We start from the raw sequence: 9,460 nt of genomic DNA, 5'->3' as shown, positions 1-9,460 counted from the left end.
CAAGTTCAGGATGTCGAATGAGGCAAAGGGATAGAAGGTTTGAACTATAAAGACTTATGCATACAACCAGATGTAGAACTACCAGAGGGTTACGAACCTCCTATGTTCGAGATGTTTGACGGTACAGGTGATCTTAGGGTTCATCTGAGAACCTATTGTGACAAGCTTGTTGGGGTCGGAATGGATGAAAGAATCCAAATGAAAATCTTTATGAGAAGTCTTACGGGAGATGCTTTGTCCTGGTACATCAGCCAGGATCCTAAAAAATGGTACAACTGGGTGAGTATGGCATCTGATTTCATGGACTGATTCAGGTTCAACACAAAAAATGCACCAAATGTTTTCTACATTCAGAACCTTAAGAAAAAGCCCACCAAAACTTTCCATGAGTATGCTACTCGATGGAGGTCAAAAACGGCCAAGATTAGGCCATCTTTGGACGAGGAACAGATGAACAAATTCTTCGTTAGAGCACAAGATCTGCAATATTATGATAGATTGATGATTATTGAAAACCATAAATTCTCTGACATCATCAAACTCGGGGAAAGAATTGAAAAAAGCATCAAGAGCGAGATGGTAACAAACTTTGAGGTATTACAGGCCACAAACAAGGCATTACAATCAGACGGCATATCAAAGAAAAGAGACATTGGGGCAGTAATGGTGGCTCAAGGCCCGAAATCTCCACTTATGTATCAAACACCTGCACCTATATATCTAACACCTCCACCCACGTACCAAGCACCACCACCCACATACCAACCCTCATATCCAAGATACTCCCAACAGCCACTGCCTATTATACCTATAATTCCCAACCATGTCATTTCCAGTCACCTCCAGTTTGCCAAAATTATCCAAGACCACGACCCAATTTGGCCGCAAACCACCCAGACAACACACCGCTATTGCTAAACCCATCGACCAACTATATGAAAAGTTGAAAGTCGCTAGTTACGTCACCCCTATTCCCATTGTAGCATTAGAGAACCCATCTCAATGGGTCAACCCATACAAAACCTATGCATACCATTTCGGTATGAAAGGGCACACCATTGACGAATGCCGAACATTGAAAGATATAATCTAGATGCTGATTGACAACAAGGTTATACAGGCGAAAGAAGCTGCACCCAATGTTTGCAACAACCCTCTCCTAGATCATAGCGGTATTGGGATACATATGATAGAGATGGACGAGGAATGGGATCTTGAGGGGTCAATCAGGCTCATTCGAGGAGACGATGACTTTAAACCTACAGTCACGCTTACTCCTATTGTAGTGAAGACTCAGTCGCCGATCGAAGTTGAGGTAGCTGCATCAGTTCCATTTAAGGTAGAGGTAGCTCCACCTGCAGCCACCCCTGTTCCATTTGAAGTGGAAGTGGCCACACCTTTCATAGTGACCGTATCAACCACACCTCCTTTAAACTCATAAGCAATACCCTGGGATTACGTTTCCAAAGCTAGATAAAAAGGAAAGACAAAGATGGAGGAATCCGATACTGCACAAGGAATGACTAGGACTGGGAGAATCTATACACCTGAACACTTGGGAGGATCAAGTAAGGATTCCACTACCAAGCAGCCTATCATTGAAACGGGGCCAGATGATATTTGGAGGAAAGTACAAGCAAGGGACTATTTAGTCGTTGATCATTTGAACAAAGCCCCGGCTTAGATATCCATAATGTCACTGTTGCAAAATTTGGAGACGCACAAGAATGCTCTGATAAAGGTGTTAAGTGAAACTTATGTACCCAAAATATCACCTGCGGAGAGATGGCCAATATGGTAGGGCACGTGCTGGAAAGTCATAAGATAATCTTCCACGAAGATGAGCTACCGCCTGAGGGGTTGAATCACAACCAAGCATTGCATATAATAGTGAAATTTGAAGACAAATTCATTGCTAGAGTCTTGATTGATGGAGGTTCAAGCCCCAACATTTGTCCGTTGGATACTCTGAAATGATTGGGTAAAGGTTTTCATGAAATATGGGCAGATGGGGTCTCAAAGGGCCACGATTGGAGAGATTAATCTTTATTTGCAAATGGGGCCAACTTGGTTCGATGTCAAATTTCAGGTGCTCAACATATTAGCATCACACAATCTTCTGTTGGGCCGGCCATGGATTCATGCCGCTGGGGCTGTGGCTTCCACACTACATCAAGCCATAAAATTTGAATGGAACCATCAGGAGGTGATCATTCACGGAGACAGGAGTAACTTACACTAGTCAAACCATCCTGGTTGTCAGGAACAAAAGAAGGTTAGGAGGGGAAACCTATCATCATATCGAACGTGTCAATGCCGTTGAGAAAGACACTGGTGGAGTAGCAAAATAGAAAGCATACTCGCATGGTCTCGGTATGAACCCGACAAAGGGCTTGGGAAGAATCTCCAGGGTATTACTAAACCGATACAGCTAAAGCATCATGGTACTACCTTCGGACTCAGATACCAATATACATGGCAAGAGTATAATGATTGGTCTCTTCTATGGCACAGATCGTATTACTATCTCAAGCAACTAGAGCCCCATCTGGATCAAGCTTTTTACCAGGCTAATATGATATGGGGAACTATAGAAGAAGAAGCATTAGCTGGGCTAAGGAATCTATTTTTGGAGGATGAAAACATGGATTGCAATGCAATAATTGAGGAGGAGGAGGACGAAGGCCTCACTATTTAGACTGTGGAAAAAAGAGTTGTTCTCAGGAACTGGACCGCCACACAATCCTGGGCCCGCCGAGTCCCTAGGTAGCTTGGCAGATTTTATTCCTATAGCCATTCTAGGCATTTAAGATTTTTAGTAATTTTGTTATTTGGATTCACTTGTTTCAAAATAAATGCTCGATTTATCAAGACGTACTCATTTGGATGTTTTAAGTCTTAATCAAATGCATTGCTCTTTATTATTTATTATTATCTTCCATATTTTTCTTTCTATAGCGTTATTGTTACTTTTCCTGATGAACCGGTGACTGTGACATGTAATGAGGCAACACAAGATGAGGATAGTTATTCAGATGAAGAAGATGAGATACTCAATGAAGTTGTTAGGGAAGTTGAAAACTTTAGGAATAAGCCTAAGTCCAACCCTGACAAAACCAAAGCAGTAAATTTGGGAACGCCGAGACCATCAAAGAGACTCGCATCATCATTCACTTATCGCCGATAGAGAAAGAGGAGTACATTTCTTTCATAAAGGAGTATGAGGACATTTTCGCATGGTCATAGGATGACATGACCGGTTTGAGAACGTCCATAGTGACTCACAAGTTTCCTACTAATCCTATGTGTCCGCCAGCGAAGCAAAAACTTAGAAAGTTCAAACCAGATATGAACCGAAGATCAAGGAGGAAGTTACTAAGCAGATCAAAGCCAAAGTTCTTAGGGTTGTTGAGTATCCAACTTGGTTAGCCAACATCATGCCAATTCCAAAGAAAGATGGGAAAGTCAGAGTATATATTGACTATCGAGATTTAAACAGAGCAAGTCCCAAGGACGACTTTCCACTGCCAAACATACACATCCTGATCGGCAATTGCGCCAAGCATGAACTCCAATCCTTTGTGGATTACTTCACAGGTTATCACCAGATTTGGATAGATGAAGAAGACGTAAAGAAAACCGCTTTATTATACCATGGGGGGTGTATTGCTACAAGATGATGCCATTTGGTCTAAAGAATGCTCGGGCCACTTACATGAGAGCCATGACAACCATTTTTTATGATATGATACATAAGAAAATAGAGGTGTACATGGACGACGTCATTATCAAATCTAACAGAGTCGCGGATCACATAGCAGATTAGAGAAAGTTCTTTGACAGATTAAGGAGGTACAACTTGAAACTGAACCCCGCAAAGTGTGCATTAGGGGTTGCCGCAGGAAAGTTACTGGGATTCATTGTCAATCGTTGAGGGATTGAGCTAGATCCGTCTAAAGTCAAAGCTATTTAGGAATTACCACCACCGAGGAGCAAAAGGACGTGATGAGCTTCCTAGGACGTCTCAACTATATCAGTTGCTTCATAGCACAGTCCACATTCATATGTGAACCCATCTTCAAAATGCTGAGGAAAGATGTCGAAACAAGCTGGACCGAGGATTGTCAGAAAGCTTTCGACAAAATCAAGGAGTACTTGTCCACACCACCGGTTCTGGTCCCGCCAGAACTAGGACGACCGTTGCTAATCTATCTATATGTATTGGATGGAGCCTTCGAATGTGTTATGGGACAAAATGACGAGACAAGGAGAAAGGAGCAAGCCATATATTACTTGAGTAAGAAGTTCACACCTTACAAAGCACGATATTCTCTGCTGAAACGCACCTGTTGTGCTTTGACCTGGACGGCCCAGAAGTTGAGGCATTTTTTCTGTGCCTATACCACATACCTCATATCTAGGATGGACCCTTTAAAGTAAATATTATAGAAACCCATGCCAACTGGAAAGCTAGCCAAGTGGCTGATACTGTTGAGTGAGTTTGATATCGTCTACGTAACTCAAAGGTGGTCAAAGGACAAGCAGTGGCAGATCATCTTGCTGAAAATCCGATAGGAGGAGAATAAGACCCCTTGAAAACCTATTTTCCTGATGAAGAGGTGTCATTTATAGGAGAGGACATTACCGAAGCATACGACGGTTGGAGGATGTTCTTTGACGGAGCTCCAAATTTCAAAGGAGTGGGCATTGGAGCAGTTTTGGTATCAGAAACTGGTCAACATTTTTCGGTATCTGCTAAAATCAAATTTCCCTCCACCAACAACATGGCAGTGTATAAAGCCTACATACAGGACTAAACATGGCAATCAACATGAATATTAAGGAGCTGCTGGTAATCGGTGATTCAGATTTGGTTGTGCACTAGGTATAAGGAGAGTGGGCCACCAAGAATTCCAAGATATTGTCATATCTGCACCATGTACAGGAATTGAGAAAGTGGTTCACGAAGATAGAGTGTCGACATGTGCCAAGAATTCAGAATGACTTTGCCAATGCAATGGCCACCTTGTCATCTATGATACAACATCCAGATAAGAATTTCATCGATCCTATCCCAGTGAGAATTCATAATCAGCTGACGTATTGTGCCCATATTGAAGAAGAAACAGATGGAAATCCTTGGTTCCATGATATCAAGGAATATTTGGCAAAAGGAGAATATCCGGAGCATACGAACCACACTCAGAAACGCACACTTTAGAGATTGTCCAATCACTTCTTCCACAACGAAGGAAATTTGTATAGAAGAATTCCTGATTTGGGATTTCTAAGAAGTGTCGACGCAAAAGAAGCTTCTAAACTACTTGAGGACATGCGGCCCACACATGAACGGTTTTGTCATGGCCAAGAAGATACTTAGAGCCGGTTACTTTTGAGGAGACAAATTGCGTCCAGTATGTCTGCAAATGCTACCATTGTCAAGTGCACACTGATATAATAAAAGTGCCACCAAATGAGCTCAATGCAACAAGCTCACCTTGTCCATTTGCCACCTGGGGAATGGATGTCATCGGTCCGATTGAGCTCACTGCCTCAAACGGGCATAGGTCTATTCTGGTAGCCATTGATTACTTCATAAAATGGGTGGAGGTTGCATCTTACAAAGCTGTAACCAAGAAAGTCATCGTAGACTTTGTTAAAGATCATATTATTTGTCGATTCAGAGTTCCCGAGTCTATTGTCATTGATAATGCAGCCAATCTCAACAGTGATCTGATGAAAGCCAAGTGTGAAACTTTCAAAATCAAGCACAAGAATTCCACATCCTATAGACCTTAGATGAATGGAGTCGTAGCAACCGCCAACAAAAATATCAAGAAGATACTAAGGAAGATGGTAGAATACCACAAACAATGGAACTAGAAGCTACCTTTTGCTCTGTTGGGATACCGCACTACAGTTCGCACATCAACTGGGGCAACTCCCTACATGCTGGTTTATGGTACCAAAGTTATCATCCCAGCCGAGGTAGAGATTCCTTCTTTAAGAATCATACAGGAAGCTGAACAGCGATGCAGAATGGATAAGGAGCTGCTATGAACAATTGGCCCTAATAGATGGAAAAATGATGAACGCAGTATGTGACGGTCAGCTTTACCATAACAGAATGTCTAGAGCTTTCAACAAAAGGGTCAAACCAAGGCAATTTGCACCAGGACAGTTAGTACTGAAGAAGATCTTCCCACACCAAGATGAAGTCAAAGGGAAACTCTCTCCCAACTGGCAAGGTCCTTACATGATTCAAATGGTGCTAACATGAGGGGCACTCATACTCGCAGAGATGGATAGAGAAATCTAGCCAAAACTAATCAATTCACACGCAGTCAAGAGATACTATGCTTAGACTATTTACACTTCCTCATCTCATGTAATTGAACTACGCTTGACCTGATTCCCATTTAAGAGGGGATACGTAGGCAGCCCTGTGGGTTCGGTCATATCATAATAAAATTTTCATTTTTCCCAAGATCAGAAACTGGGGCAGAATTTTGAGGAGGACCCTCAAAATACCGGAGCAAGTCCAACTGATGCCAACATATGCCAGAAAGTCAGAAATCGATTAAGAAATTAGCCAAAGGTTCATCTACCAAAGTAGGGTAGAATTTTGAGGAGGACCCTCAAAATTCTAACATGAGAAAGCTGCAATGTCTTTGAAATGTGTTACAGTATCTAGTTCATCCAAAATTACTTGATATTTCAATAAGTTTCTAAATAACTCTATTTTGTATTGCATATTTTCAAAAACTCCATTTTCATACAATTAGATGTTACCCAAGGAAACTTAAACAAGGCCCCCAGAACGAATCAAAGCAAGGCCAGCGGACAAAGGCATGAACCAACCTCCCTCTCACAAAACTTATAGTTTTTCTTTGAGCACAGGCACATCTGACGTAACGGTAACATCCACAAATATATACATATAACAAGATCACTATCGATCGGGCCATCAGGCACCGAATATATCTCCAGCTAAGAAATATGCCTCTTATTTGCTACTCGTTCTTTGCATGGGACTAAGACCTGTCCCGCATATTTGCATGAGGCTAATCCTTGCCTCCCTATCTGCATGAGATTAATCCTTGCCTCCATATATGCACGAGGCTAATCCTTGCCTCCATATCTGTATGAGTCTAATCCTTGCCTCCACACCTGCATGAGGCTAATCCTTGCCTCCACTCCTGTATGAGGCTAATCCTTGCCTCCACAACTGCATGAGGCTAATCCTTGCTTCCATACCTACATGAGGCTAATCCTTTCCTCCACACCTGCATGAGGCTAATCCTTGCCTCCACACCTACATGAGGCTAATCCTTGCCTCCATATTTGCATGAGGCTAATCCCTGCCTCCATATTTGCATAAGGCTAATCCCTACCTCCAAATCTGCCTGAGGCTAATCCCTGCCTCCATATTTACATAAGGCTAATCCTTGTCTCCTTATCTGCATGAGGCTAATTCTTGCATCCATATCTGCATGAGGCTAATCCCTGCCTCCATATTTGCATGAGTCTAATCTCTGCCTCAATATTTGCATGAGACTATTCCCTGCCTCCATATCTGCACGAGGCAAATCACTGCCTCCATATTTGCATGAGGCTAATCCCTGCCTCCACATTTGCATGGGACTAAGCATTGTTTCTCCTTGCAAAAATATTGTCTATTCCGACATTATCCATTTGTTTTTCAATCGGGCTAAGCTCTGCCCTTTATATCATAAGATTAAGCCTTGATTTGTTAACATCATACTATTGCACCTCATGGGATGAAATATCGCCAATCTATCCAAATGAGTCATAGTATAAAGGCATCATCCTCATAGCTGGAAGACACCATGCCTTGGCCTGAGGATCTCTCAAATTTACATATCATTATTCAAAGGCAACATGGTTCGAAAGCACCATTTCCATGGCTCGAGCATGTCATTTCTTGGCCTGCGAATCCCTCACTAAATAATTCATGGCCCAGGATATCATGGTCTGAGGACGTCATCCTTTACCGTCCGAAGACAACTTTTGTGGTCCAAAGGGAATCTGCATCATGTTTAAATATTCACACAAATACATGTTTGTAGCATATCTTTATCTGCAAGTGACCAGTAAGCGACCTCTATCCTAGTAGGAGCGACCTTGATCCAGTTCCTTTAGCTATCTCAAATTTGACCATTCACTATAACCACTCTTGCATTCATCCCGAAATCCCGTGTCCGTTTTTGTAATGACTTCATCTGTATATTCTACTGATGGGTCCAGAACTACACATGGCATGATTCCTGTAAAACCTGGGATATGTAGGAAGCTCAAAGACCAGAGTACAACCTCTATCTTTCAAAAACATCTCATTTGGTCAAAATTGGCCATCATTTCTTTACCCGAAAACTTATTCATTCTTCTCGGGTAAAGAGGAGCAGTTGTTGATACCAAATTTTCCCCATAATATTTTCAAAACTATGCTTTGGCATCAATTAGTATTTTTCATACATCTTCTACATTTTTAAAATATTTTAATTAATTTATCCAGCATTTATTTTATAAAACAATCATTGATTACATGACAAATAATTTTATAATAATTTTTGTGGCTTAATTTTATCATTTGCATTTATACTAAGTTTCAATTATTGCACAAATTGCCACATTTGTATTTTTAGGATGCAATTCCAATTAATTTGCAATTATAACCTATGAATGCATTATTATATTAATTTACTAGAAAATAGCTTTTTATATTTTTAAAATATCAAGTAATTATTTTAAATATTTCCAGGCATGAAAATTATTTTATACAACCTATTAGTTATATTTAAAAATTGTTTATCAATTAAATGATTATTTAACAAATGGCCCTCTTATTTTCGGATGTAGCTTAATTACCTAGCCCAATTTCAACCCCAATTTAATTAAACCAGGCCAAAAATCTACCCAGCCCAAACCCCTTATCTACCCAACCCAGTTCTTGCTAAATCCTGGCCATTGATCATTTTGATCAATGGTCCAGATCTCCCCTTACCTAAATTAAACCCTAATGACCCCCCCTCACAAACCTCTCATTTCCTCTCCTCTCACTGTCGTCATATGTACCTCTCCTCCTCTCAAATGCTCTGAAATCCTAACCCTAATTCACCCTCATCATCACTCATCTACTGTCATTCGTGGTGGTTTCTCACCACCATTAGAGCTCTAATGGTCTTCCCTAGGCTGGTATCGCCATTCCAAAGGTCCTCGAGGGACCAGGATCAGTCCGCTTACACCTATGGCCCTTTTCTGCCTGTTTTAGGCTGTTCTGGTTCGATTTCAAGTAAGATCTTCCTATTTCACCTTAAACCTATGGATTTCTAAGCCTACTTCTTCATCTCTGTGTTGTGTTTATCGAAACTCTAATTTTGTCCTTTGAACTTCACAGATATGTGCAAGATCTGAGATGGATCAAACCTATTTCACATCA

Source organism: Nicotiana tabacum, chromosome 5, assembly GCF_000715075.1.
Source record: "Nicotiana tabacum cultivar K326 chromosome 5, ASM71507v2, whole genome shotgun sequence".
Classification (NCBI taxonomy): Eukaryota; Viridiplantae; Streptophyta; class Magnoliopsida; order Solanales; family Solanaceae; genus Nicotiana; species Nicotiana tabacum.
This window is presented reverse-complemented; position numbering follows the sequence as displayed.